Source organism: Notechis scutatus, chromosome 1 (assembly GCF_049901735.1).
Source record: "Notechis scutatus isolate UNSWTSFEM ecotype Mainland chromosome 1, rNotScu1.2, whole genome shotgun sequence".
In the NCBI taxonomy this organism is placed as follows: domain Eukaryota; kingdom Metazoa; phylum Chordata; class Lepidosauria; order Squamata; family Elapidae; genus Notechis; species Notechis scutatus.
In genome coordinates, this window is record NC_142009.1 from 85,629,240 (window position 1) to 85,643,611 (window position 14,372).

The 14,372-nt window shown below is 35.3% G+C and overlaps 1 protein-coding gene across 2 annotated transcripts in view; it reads right to left on the bottom strand.

Annotated features, from left to right (window-relative positions):
* Positions 1-13,235: 13,235 nt before the first annotated feature.
* Positions 13,236-14,372, bottom strand: part of AKAP12 (A-kinase anchoring protein 12) — a 55,782-nt gene continuing 54,645 nt past the window's right edge. For both annotated transcript variants that reach the window (XM_087970107.1, XM_087970098.1), the window contains one exon: positions 13,236-13,373. The gene's annotated coding sequence lies outside the window, so the exon portion shown is untranslated. The remainder of the gene's footprint in view (positions 13,374-14,372) is intronic.

The following is a 14,372-nucleotide window of genomic DNA, read 5'->3' on the forward strand; positions in this document are numbered from 1 at the left end:
TGTTGCACAAGTTTAGTAACCATTACTGTTTTGAATTCTGCTCAGACTATTCCTCATCATCATTCACATGTTTAGTGGGCACAGCAATTAGTATCCAAGATATAAATATTTCTTCAATACTTATAACATCATTTTTCTCTTCCATCCTTGTTTTAGATTTTCTTCTTCGAGTTACTAATCTTTTAAAAGATTCCCATCTCAAAATTTCCTCTGTTTCAGATGGATTTCCTGTTTGTTCTGGTGAAGATGTCATTGTCCTTTTCAACCACTTTTGTTTCTTTTTTCCTCTCTTTCTCACTTTTCATTTTTTCATCTCTGGCTTAGAAAGAAACTTTTGACCCATCTTTTTCTGATGTCTGTTTTTCTTTTTCTAATTCTTTTTCAAAAATTATTCCTTCTGTTGTCACTCCTTTCTCATTTATTATTCTTGTTTTTATTTCTCACATTGCACTTCCTTAGGTTTTCTGAAGCTTGTCCTTTTTCTAAACCCAGCCCAACTCTGAGTAAAAAACTTTCTTAGAAGTGATGCAGCTTCAGCGGTTGATGGGCTTACTGGAGAGTTTGGAGAGTAACATGGAGAATCCCATTGTTTTTAGTTTCTGCCTCTTTGTTTTCTGCTTCAACTGGATTTTCTGTTACTTTCTCGGAAGAGGTTTTTCCTTTCATCTCCTCAGCCTGGGTTTTCTCTACAGAGGCAATGATTTCACTTTCTGTGGCTTTTCCCATTGTCTCTGTCTTGAATTGTTTATAGTCTGCAGTTACATCACTTGACCCTTCTATGACCTCTGGCTTTAAATCCAATAGCTGAATAGGTTCAGCTTTCTCTGTTTGTCCTTTTTAACTGTAAATTGGAATCCAACTAATTTAAAAACCTTTTTAAATCCAACATCATTTGATGGAGATACACTAGGTTGATCTTTTTCTTCTGATTCCAGCTATTTATTAGCATCTTCTGGGTCTTTCTGTATCTCATCTTCATTTGACTTTAATTCTTAGTCATTAATTCTTTAATTTCATTTAATTCTTTAGTCATTTAATTCTGGTGGGCTGGTCTTGATATTTTCAGGAGATTCCTCTTCCAGAATTAAACTTGCTGCTTTTGTTTCACCAACTGTAAAAAATATTCAATTATGATAAAAATTTAGAAGTGCCATTATAGTTAGTTAATTAATTAATTAATTAATTAATTAATTAACTGCACTTAATTACATTGGGGAAATTCAACCATCCCTTATTTTGTTAACCTATAAATTTCCTGGACGTAGGTTCCAATCATGTTGCAACTGTCTGTTGCAAATGTACTAAAGTTAATGAGTATAAATTGATTTCAGTCTCACTTCATTTTTTAAGTTATAAATTTTGTATTTATTATAGGAAAAACAACAATAGACATTAATCTCTAAGAAAATTTCAATCCATATTTGTTTTATTTGCTTATTTTTTTCTTGAATGCTTATTACCTCATAATTTCCTTAGCTAAGTTTCATCCTTTGTAAACAAATAAAGTTCATATTACATTTTTAAGACACATAGTGCTCAGAACTAAGCTAGAAAGAGTTTTGTAGTACAAAATTGTCTTTGTTTTAAAAAGATTTTGAGAAGAATCAGCTTCTTAACTGATTATATGTTTTAGGAGAAAAGGCAGAGTGTCAGTAATAGAACCTAAAACAAAAACACAGATAGTTAGAAATATATATACCGATATGTGTAAAATACAGATAGTTAGAATAGATAGATAGATAGATAGAGTGTGTGTGTGTGTGTGAAGTGTAAATAAAAATGATTTGAAAAGTATATATTGGAAATATAATTAAACTATATCTTATTTCTCAAGTTTTGACATAGCAATTTTTCATCATTCCAAATTTGAAGAAGAATATATTTTAATGATAATTTCCATGAATTTTAATGCAAGCTATGTGTTATACTTATGCACATTTCAAAAATGATTCAAAATAAGTGCTTCAGAAGTTGTGCAATTAAGGTCAACTCACAATATAATTCTTAAAGGAACTGAAATGTTTATTTTCAGGCTTTATATGTAAAAAAAGATGGTGTGCTTTAACAAACAACATAAAGGTGATTGCCCTTTATGAATGGATTGAAGGGTCTTTTCAAAGAATGCAGTGTCCTAGTGTGAGGAATGGGCTCTATTTTATTTGGATAATGAGAATGTGAAGTTGTGCAGTGTCAGAAGCAAGCCAGTGGCCTAGCTCATTTTTAACTCATTGTGTAGTTGTCTAAAAGTGCTCAAATTGTGGTTTGATATACAATTTTTGAATGCCTACTTATTGAACACATTATTGATATCCTGGAAATGGTATGCATTTTTTTGTATAAATTTCAGTTATATTCCAAGTCTAGGGTTGCTGGGCCACGTCCCATAATCCCTAGCCGTGGGCCAGAGTGACAGGTGAACAGAGTTACTAAAACTCAATAACAACTACAATGCCATAAATTACTCTAAATTTATCATAATTTATAAAATTAAATCTCTACAGGCCTTACCATTTGAATTGAACAAACTTATGCAGCATTTTCTGGACTGTTGCAAAAAAAAATTCCTCAAAAATCAATCTTGTATTATAAAAAGATTAGAACTCTTAACTTTCTTTTCTCTTTTCCAGAATTCCAAAAAATCTTTTCTGTAACCATAAACATCTCCTTACCTTCTTCTGTATGAACTGCCTGCTGTTGTTTCAGCTCTTCTGGTTTGTTGCTGAGCTCCATATGCTCTTTGGTAATTTCATTAATGCTGGATATCTGTCCGTTTTTATGTAAAATCTACACTGAGAAATGAAATACAAGAAGGAAAAAAAGGGAAAAATAAGTCAGTCAGGTCATAACAATCTTTTAATTACCATGTTTAGAAGAAAGAGTGTATTTTAGAAAATGTCTTTTACAGTTTGGAAATCATAAAACATACCTCTGTGCCAGGTGACTTGATTGCACTTCTACATCAGTTTTTCATAACAGATGCCTCCAAATCAATTTGACAATTTGGAAAAAATTCTGTATATGTGGCAATATCTTTTTAAGACTTATTAATTGAAGTATGAAATCAGATTAATTCTAAACTGAACTGACTATTGGAATGAATACACTACTATGACATTGGAACCAGAGGAAGATAATATGTGTATATTGTGTTGGTCTTTTTTTTAATGCACCTTTTTTAATGTCTTGATTGTTTCCTGTTTCCTCTTGAAAGATACAACTAGTTAGTACAATTGTAACTAACGAGTTACAATAATCTAACCAGATCATATTATTAAAGAAGAGATTTGTCATAAATGGTGTAGGGTTTCCCGCTTGGGCAGAGTGTTGGACTAGATGAGCTATAAGGTCCCTTCCAACTCTGATTATCTGTTATCTGTTATTTATGAAGATTAAAACCACTGGACACCATATGTCAGTTTTTGTGTACTATAATATATTGAATTTTATGTGACAGTTCCTCTAAATACCTATCTATCCAAGCAGAGGATCAGCTTTTCCATTATGGGCAGTCATCACTTTACTACGAGCCTGGAATTAAGGTGGCAAATCATGCATAATGTCTTGATTGTTTTATTGTTTTGTTATTTTTTATGTCTTGGAGTTTTGCATTTTAATCTTTTCTTGAATAAAATAAATATATATAGTAAAAAAATCATCACTTTCACCAATAGCCAGAGAAAGTATTTCCAATCTGGGTCAGTTACCAGGAGAGGTGGACTTGTGTTGGAGCCCATCCTCAGGGACTCTCTCTCTCCAGCAGTGAGTAAGTGAGGTAGGTGTGTGTGTGTGATTTATATGGTACCTCATTTGGGGGGGGGAGGAGTTGTCCTCACTTCTTCTCCTGGGGGTGTAAGTGGGGGAAAGCAGGAGAGGAAGGTGCGAAAGAATCCAGACAGATACAGGACCAGGATCCCTTTCGAAAGAATCCAGACAGATACAGGACCAGGATCCCTTTCATCACACCTAGGGAGCATGAGGTGAGAGCCGGAGGCGTTGGAAGGCCGCAACACCCGAGAGGCCCAACTAAAGCTCCTACTCCTGAATCTTACAGAGCAGGGGGAGGGCTTCTTCTGACAAACAAAAGGTAGGAAAGAGTTTATTACTGTGGAGGCGTCGGCTACGCAGTGCCCTGCCTCAGCGGAGCCAAGTAGCCATCGCCACAGTGGACATGCCCCCCATCTCCCCCTCCCCACGAGAGGGCGGCATGGCAAGGGGGGAGACAGGTGCTCACGCACTCCCTGTCAGGTGCTTGGGGCTGCCCTGGAAAGTTTGCATGCGAAGGTGTGAAGCGGAACATCCACCAGAAAGAGCTGCACTCTACCGCTCCTTAACTTCAGTTGTTCGGGAAAGCGGTCAGGCTGCGTCTGAACCAACCCCGGAGGTTTCTGCAAACCTGCAAACTGTCATTCCCTCATTGTTATTAAACTGTGTTGAGAGGACAGTAGTTGACTCCAGACATAGGCTAAAATACTGTGTAAAATTGACCTATTCTATGAGGCTTGTGAAAAGGAAAGGGAAGGGAAGGGAAGGGAAGGGAAAAAAGGGAAAGGGAAAGGAAAGGATTTGTAGTCCAACCCTGAAAAATATTTGGTTCTTAAAATGCCTAGTTATCTGCAAAAAAGGTCATAAAATTGAAACAGACACGTGATAACCTCTTAATGCATGACTTGTGACCATAATTCCAGGCTCATAGTAAGGTGTAATTGACATAATGGAAAAGCTGATCCTTTGCTTGGATTGACAGGTGGTAGGTATTTAGAGGAACTGTCACATAAAGTTCAATATACAGTATTATAGTACACAAAAACTGAGATATGGTGTCCAGCAGTTTTAATCTTTATAATCTGATCTGAGGACAATTGTACTAACTAGTTGCATCTTTCAAAAGGAAACAGACCTATTAAACAATAAGGAGAGTGTTCTCCCAAAAATATAATGAATTCCTAAGAAGTGGGAATCCAAAATGCCTACTGGTTGTAACTGGTTGCATGGGGGGTAGATATAGGAACTAACAGTACTTTGACTTTTAAAGAATGGGCTTTCTTATGTTCCAAACCCCACTCTGTCAATGATGACATCAACTGACCTTCTAATGATGCAGTAGTATTCCACAGCAGTTGAAAAACAGTTAAAAGACTCAGACAAAGCAAGTCACCTGCAGTCTAGCAATGGCAGAGGATGCAAGACCCCGTTGAAAAGTCTCAGAAAAACAGTAAAGAAATGCTATCAAAAGATGGTAGAAGACCTGGGATCTGTTGTCTCTGCTGTTCTTGTATTGGGGGCTTGGTAAATATTGTAATAGAAGATTAAGATGTTTTATGTTCATTCCTGAATATTTCTATATGGGTTGAGCTTCAGTGGAAAAGTTTGATAGCAAACTGCTTCCTAATAAGCTTCAGACTGCACTTTGGGGACATTTTTCAATTCAGGAACCAAATGCAATAATTCGTAAAAATGGATCAGGAGACCTGGTACGATGATTATGTTTATATCCCACCTTTAATTTGTCCAAATTATGACAGTATACATAAAGTTCCTGCCTTCTATTTTCCCCAGAACAACTGTCCTGTGATTGAACTAAAAGACTGAGTAGTCCAAAGTCTTCCAACCAACTTTCATGATCTTCAAACTGACTATTTATTAATACATTTTTTTTTAATCACTACCAGTAATGAGGAAAATATTTATTTTGTCAAATGCATCACTCTTATCATTGGGAAAAAATAATGATGCATTTTCCTTTTTTACTAATTCTAGTGGAATAAATAACATCACTTCCACAATTATCATGGTTTGGGGCCAACATTGTGGATATGCTGGGGGGAAAAGGAAACTTTGCATCTTGCAAATCCTCTGTTATATTTGTTTTTGCCCCACTTAGCATCACTAGTAGAACATCAAATCTGAAATATAATCCATAGATATTACCCAGTAATGGGCCTTCTTGTCTGCCAAAGGAATGGTACTTATGGTCAGTTTCTGGCAAGGATATAGTTGTTCTTTAATATTTATAAAAAGATACTTCTTTTTTAAAATCACAAAAGTATCACTTTTAAACATGTTTATCAAAGTCATATTTTATATTTAAAGTGGTTTCATTTTACAGGTAGTTAAGATAAAATTTGCTTTATATGTAGCAATATTTATTGTTAAGTGGACTGTCATGAGAAAAAATATTAAATTAATTCACTATTGGAACACACAATCCCATGATTCTTACTTGGTTGTGTAAACAATTGTAAGTTAACCTGATCTTTGAAGTAAGATAAAGAACCCATTCTTTATGTTATTTGGAAAATTAAGAAAAAACGTATTTATCCTGATATAAGTGAAGTTTGAGACCTTTCTTTGTTAATTTCTTTTCTCTTTCTGTTGATTTTTATAACAAAGAATCTTACAAATTACACCATAGAATTTAGAATGGTGTATAAATTTGTCCTTTGGTTTAAAGTTAAGAGATTGTTCTGTCTTTAAAAATTAATTTATTAAATTTTACCTTAGGGGAATCACTCGACATATATCCACATATTCACTGTAGATTAGTAAATCAGGTCCTATTGATATCACTAGATGCAATTTAGAACTACAGCTTTATCTTCCAAAAATATACTCTAAACTTTACACATCAAATAATGACAAGGACATATATAATTACTTCCCAAAACATGTATCCGATTTATTAATTAATTAAAACGTTGTAAATGTTTACAGTCCATCTCAAACTGCCCAAGGAGCTGCTGATACAGTTCTATAGAGGAATTATTGAGTCTGTCATCGGTACCGCTATAACTGTCTGGTTTGATTGTGCAACCCAACAGGACAGACACAGATTTCAGAGGATAATTAGGACTGCAGAAAAAACAATTACTACCACCCTGCCTTCAATTGAGGACCTGTATACTGCACGAGTCAAAAAGAGGGCTGTGAAAATATTTACAGACCCCTCACATGCCGGACAAAACTATTTCAATTCCTTCCCTCAAAATGATGCACTGCACACCAGAACAACTAGACACAAGGAGTTTTTCCCCAAACACCATTCAACTCTGCTAAACAAATGATTTCCTCAACACTGTCCAACTTTTTACAAAGTCTGCACTACTATTACTATTAATCTTCTCGTCACTCCTTATCGTCCATCCTCTCCCACTTGTAACTGTATGACTGTAACTTTGTCGCTTGTATCCTTATGATTTATATGGACTGTTTCCTGGTATGATTTGATTGCTTATTGTACCTTATGACTATTATTAAGTATTGTACCTTATGATTCTTTACTCTTGACGAATGTATCTTTTCTTTAATGTACACTGAGAGCATATTCATCTTCCAGATTCATCATAAGTAACATTTAGTATACTTTAGCAACCAAGTAATCATCATAAATTTTTATCCAGTTCAAATTTAATTCTTGTGAAAACAAAATTATTTTATCAAGTTTAAATCTTTCAAAAATTCTATAATAATTAAACCAGTCACCAAATCCCTCACTTACTAATGGTTCTCTTGTCTTTATCTTGGGTTCTTCTTTTTCAAGTGCCAATAAGTTCTAGTATATTATCCATTTACATCCCAATCACTTCTCTGTTCTATATAGTGCTTCATGAGGTTATAACCAAGGTGGCACTCACTCTTTCAGGTAATCTTCTTTTATATTTCTGCCATACATGCCCATCAATTGCTTAATATGATTTTTAAAATCAGGGTTAACTTTTACTTTGTACTACCACAAATAGGCATGCCACCCACATCACAAATCGGAGCCTTCAATGTCTAACAATCTTGAGTTTTTTAAAGTTATCCAATCTTTCAACTATATCAAACAAGCATCATAACATAATTAAAATCCGGCAAACCTAGACCACACCTCTCTTTAGAATCCTGTAAGAGCTTGTATTTGATTCTTGTTTTTTTATTTTGCCAAATGAATTTAGATATATATTTCTGTCACTGTTTAAAAGAAGAATTTTTAATCAATATCAGTGTAGTCTGGAATAGAAATAACACTAGGCAATAAATTTAATTACTGAAATTCTTCCATTAATGACAATTCTAGTTGTTAGTGTCTGTTTAAATCCGACTTTATCTCCTTCCATATTTTTACAGTTTTTAATATAACTTAGAATTTTCATTTGTAAGAATCACCCCCAAATATTTTACCTATTTTAAACCTAAAGTCCCAGTTCAAATTATCAAACATTTTTTCTGCATTTGGAAAAAATAGTGCAACCTGTTTGTCGCTGGTTGTTGTAAATGTTCAGTTACATTCAAGATTACTCTTACATTGTCTTTTAGTTGTCTTTTACATTAAAAAAATGCTGGTCTTTATGTATGCAATCCTGTAAAACTTTAAGTCTTTCGGCTAAGATAGATGCGAAACGTTTGTAAATGTTATTAAGAAGAGAAATTCTTAACTCTGTAATTCTTCAGAGGTTAGGTCCAGTCCTTCTTTAGGTTTAAAGAGATTAACAACCTGGTTTAAAATTGCAGCTGCTGCATTGCCTTAGCAGTTGTTCACTGTTATGACTGACAAGGACACTGCAAAGCTTCCTCTGCTATCTTCTCCACTCATCTCAACGGGTCCTCACAGGCCATTGACCTATTCCCAATCTGGCAACTCAGCCACACAAGGGATCCTAAAGCCAGGCAGAAGTAGTTACTAGTGCATAGAGGGCTGTTATAAGCCAGGCCAGTGCTATGGGATAAAAGGCGATGTGAGGCTCACTTTCTTATAGAAGCCACCTCATGGCAACCTTGTCCTATTCTGTAAGCAGGCACTATTCTCGCAAGCCTCTAGAAGGCTGTTTTTTTAAAAAAAGAGGTTTCGTTTGTGGAGTTTTCTTTAAAAGTGGCCCTCACCCACCAGAGGCTCACAAGAATAGTAACCTGTTTGCAGAATAACGCAAGGTGGCCGTGAGGCAGCCTCTGTAAAAATGGCTGAGCCTCACATCGTATCGGCCAGGTGCCTCTGTAAAAACACAAAGATAAATTGTGTGCCGCTTAGTCCTGGAGCTGGCTGAGGAATAGGCCAAATCTGTCAAGTCCCTTAGGTGGCTGCATGGGAAGCAGGCCGAGGCCTGCCAACTGCAACAGCTCCCCTCATACCGGCAGTTTCTGCTGCCTGGTTTTAGGCTTCCTTTAGTGGCTGGATGGGAAGCAGGCCAAGGCCTACCAAACAACAGCACACTGGTATTTTCTGCTGCCTTGGGAGCAGGCTGAGGCCTGCAGGGACCCTGAGAGGCAAGGAGAAAAACACAGGGCACTTCAAGAGGTGGCAGAGGTCTTGGGAAGCTTTAAATAGTTCTCTAAACCTCTTTGCTGGTGTATGTTGACATGAATAATGATGTGATTCTATGAGCACCTCCTTTTAAAAAAATATAAAATAAAAACTATTTCCCCAACTAAAGTTCTAAGGGCATCCAAAGCCCTTCTGCTTAAGCACAGATGGCAGTACTACAATTGCATAGGAATTACTCACCCAAGAAATCACAACACAAGAATGAATTATTTGAATTTTATTTAATCCGTGAAAATCTACCTTAAAAACAACATAGAAAATCAAAATATAATCCAATACAATCAATTAGAAGAAACTGCAAAAGCTTGGAGTTGAGGCACAAGCTAAAATTTGCAGCCTTGTCTGAAGTATTTTTGAGGCCAAAGCAACACGCTGTATCAAAGCACTATCTGTGAATGGAGACATGCTCCCTGCACCACAACAAATATTCTTTGGGTGCCTTATTTTTTGTTTTGAGACCACCAGTTGCAAGAAGAATGACTGGTTATATGATTTATGCTCTTGACATTGCTTAGAGAAAGGCCATAGTATCTTTTTGTAAAAAAAGTTCCCAAATTAAGCACTTGTTCCTCAGCTTGTACTCAGTAACTATTTACATTGTTATTACCAGATTTTATTTAAATGTTTAACTTTACACAACTATTAACAATCTTAGAGCTATAAAGGGAGATATAAAGTCCAGGATTACATAGGTCATGCCACTGCTGTATTTTGTATTATTATTTCACTTGCTGCAGCTTTCACAATAATGGCTTTCCATAAACAGATTATAGTTTGTTTAAATAATTGGTTTCCCATTAGCTGTTAAAATTGGTGCTATAAAATTAAAGTGACACCAAAACAAATCTTATTTTGAAGTGGGCTATACATAATAAACATTTCCTAATCAAGTGGGTCACATAAAGAGACTTGATCAGGCAAAAGGGAATTCCAGAAATAGGGGGGAAGGATAGATATATCAGTCTTAAACTGGAATTTCAGCAGATCTATTGAAAAAGATACCACAACACAGGAATAAGAGCAGATGAGTCACATTGCCGCTGCCTCTTCTTTTAGATGACTTAGAGCAGGGATCCCCAACCTTTTCGGCCTTGCGGCCCGGTTCCGGCGTCAGCTGGCGCCAGCGACCGGTTCGGCGTCAGCTGGCGCCGCCATATTTTTGACGAAAAATCACTTCCGGTGGCGTCACGGAAGTGATTTTTGTCAAATAGCGGCGCAGCGCTTCTGGTGAGCTTTTCGGTAGAAATGGCTTTCTACCCGGAAAAGCTCACCAGCTGGCGCCGCCATCTTTTGTGAAAAATTGCTTTTTTACCAAAAAGATGGCGGCGCCCAGCAACCAGCGGCCCGGTAAGGCTTGTTCCGCGGCCCGGTGCCGGTCCGTGGACGGCGGTTGGGGACCCCTGACTTAGAGGACCCTTGCTCCCTAAGAAAAATCCACACGTTTGTCTGAAGAAAAATGCTAAATAGTAAGTGACTTGTATATAGGGATTGTAGTTTTATATTTTATTTTTTATTGAAATTAAATAGAGCTATATTTCTTAATAATAAATACATTTGTGCAATTTATACTATCAACTTTCAAAAAAGAAATGTCCTAAGGAACTATAGGTTAACTTGTTCATTGGCTTTTCAAAGATAAAATTAACTTTATGAAATGCCACAAGGTTTTATTATTTAATAAAAGATCTAATGAAAGTGAGAAAGCTAGTGTCTTGCACACAGAACAAAACTTGTAGCTAGGGGAAATGATGTTATAATAAAGTACTGTATATGTCAATTAATTTTGGGACACTTATTATTGAACATTTTAAATATAAGCAGCTAAATAGACTATCTAATTGAGAGAGCTACAAGCTCTCCTTGTTTCCATCTTCAAGTAAATTAAGTTTTCTTACCTATTCTCTCACACTAAGGAATTATGGGACAACAATCCAGAGGTCTAGAAGTAAATACATTTGTGCAATCTATACTATCAACTTTCAGAAAAAATATTCTAAGGAGCCTATAGGTTAACTTATTCATTGATTTTGAAAGATAAAATTAACTTTATGAAATACCACTCAACTGGAGTGAACACATTATTTCATTATGCTCTTCTATCATGCCTAAGAAAAAGCACATAACAGCATATACACATTTTTATTGTTTAGTATTGAAAAGAAAAGTATACACATTTTGGAATGAAGAAGCTACTTTTTGTTGGCATATACTTGGACTGACAATTTTTAAACATTTTGATGAGGTCAATGTGATGTAGAAAAGATCAGACTTTTCCATTGCTCCAACAGAAATGTGGAAGCAAAGAGATCAAACTGAATTTCTGGAGGGATATTGTTTGGCAGGTTCAAGCTATGATTGCTATTCTGGCCAGGAAGAAACTACTCATTGCTTGTATGGCCTCTTCTTCCCTTTGGCACCACTTAATAGTTTCTGATGATGAGACAGGGCTTATTATATCTTGTGTCTTCCCTCACTGATGCATTTAAAACTGAAAAAAGTGCAAAATATTTCCTTATACCAAAATGACTGACTGATCTTTGGGTACCTGGATTCTACTGGGTTTTGTATCAATGAAGATAATCACTGAAACAGAATGATTGAATTAAACATATGCTAAAATAAACAGCCATTTATAATTTAAAAAGAAATTGCTTATATCTTGATATCGACAAATCCAGTATATGACTTTTCTTTTAAAAAAATCAAAGATACCTTCTCACCATAGTCTAAGTGGATTTTTCTTTTTATACAAAAGGAGTAACATCTTTCACTATTAACTTGCACAAAACAGCCCAATGCAATGTCCATAATGCATGTACAGAATTGCATATTATTGTCATATTTGCCTTTTATAGCCAAGCTATTCTAGATATAATGTAGAATTAACTGTATGAAACACTTGCCGTTCAATATTTTAGCTGAATAAAAGTAGTATTATTAGCCAAAAGTTATCCTAAGTTATAAAATGTGTATAGTGACCACTAGATGGTGCAGTCATATCAATGATCTTTCTGTTTTATTCCACATTGTGCAGCTCTTAACAGTATGTATTTATAGGTTCCTGGATACATTTCAAATTAAATATAATACAGGTAGGACAATGAGCCTGATGGGCCTTGGAAAAAGCTCATTTAGATAGATATGAAGACTATAAAATACAATTTAATTTGACTAGCTATACAGCTTGGTGACTAGAAGATCAAATTCTGAAAGAAGAATATTTTAATGATTATTAAGTTACTGAGCATTTGAAGCCTGCCCATTTTGTGCGTGCAACTTATTATGACCTCATATTATAAACTGAACAAAATTGAGTTTATTTATTCCAGGCATCCTAAATCTTCTTATAATGCATTTATTTTGAATATGAATGCAAATATAAATGTAAGCCAAATCCTTAAATTATTTTAAAGAAATCACAGTGTACCTCACTGTTCATGAAGTATGAATTAGATTTACAATTTACTAACAGATCAAGAGAAGTTGTATTATTTGGCAATAACCTGAAATCAATAGCAAATACATCATAAAACATTTATTCTCACATTCCTTCAAGCAAATGGGAAACCAATGTTAAGTTGGTTGGAGCCATCTACGGTTAGTGATAGGTCGTTCATACTACCTCTTGGTCCAAACAAGTGAAATAATTGTCTTTTACATAGAAAGAAGAGGAAACATAAATAAACAAAAATTAAAATCCAGTTTGAGAAACATTGGTAGAAAGGGAATCTCAAAAGATGCCAACTTCCTTTCCAGATTAAGAGACTGACATCATTTCAACAGAAATACTTCTTGCCCCCATTCAACATCCCACCACAATCTCCTTATCAACAACAAAAATAAAGATAAAAGAATATTGTGAAAGTATTCACAATCAAAACTAAAGGAGGTGGCTCAAGCTCCTGATGGTAGCTCAGGATTGTCAGATGACTTCCTCAGAAAAACATCTGAAAGCACGGACATGTTCTCACAGCTAAATCATTGGTCTTCAGCCAGTTTAAGCAGAATCCATCCTTTTCTGCTACCTTCTTTGGGTACTGGTCCCTCCAAATGTAAGAAGCAGTCTTCAACAGAACTGTTGGAACAATAACAAAAAAAAAAAATCAAGAATGCCTTACAATCAGAGCATCTTAACTAATAATTTACATCAATAGCAAATCACAATATATTAAAGATAAGGACATGAATAATTTTACTTTTGCCAATTACTGTCTAGCAGTACTGTTCAAAGCTACCAGATGCACATAAATTGGAGATGGACGTCTTGGCCAAAGACAGACAACTCATGTATGACTATATGAAACTAGTTATTCCCCATTTTGCCCAGGTAACACCACTACTCAGAGAGCTACACTGTTTGCCTGTGGTCTTCTGGATGCAGCTAAGAGTGTTGGTTGTCAACATTAAAACCTTATATGGCTTGGAGAGGAAAGACGTTTGGAGACTTGAAAGTTTTATATTATGAGAAAATGTTTGTGATTGAATCAACATAGCATTTACTCAATGCAACAAGGTAAATGATTATAAACAATGTGTTATCGATTATTCTAATCTTTAATACGTACTTGGAGTGTAAAACTTTTAGAGTTCATTGGGACTGAAGTGGCTAATTACCCTGAGTAACAATAACAACAAAGGAGCCTAAAAGCTTACAATTCTAAAAGATGAATATATATTTTTAAAACTCTCACAGCACATTCTACAATAAAGAAACAAGCTATTGTTTGTAAATAAAAGGCGCATCTGTTTCTCAATCATTCTTTTCCTCCTGCTCCTCTTCTACTGTTAGATGGGAGCAATTCATATAATCCACTTCCATGTTTCTGCTTCAAGCATTCTTGTTACATATATGTTACGTTTGAAGAGAATGCTGTAACTGGCACTCTTGCCAGTAAGGCTGATAACCTAGTCCACACATTCTGTAACTTACTAACATCTAAGAAAACTGTAATGTGAAAATCTCCAATGGCCAAAGCTTTGATAGGTGATGGTAGTCAATATCTAGATTGCAACCTGGAATGAAATGTATGTAACAGATATAAGAACATATATCACCAAGATCGTTGAATGTACA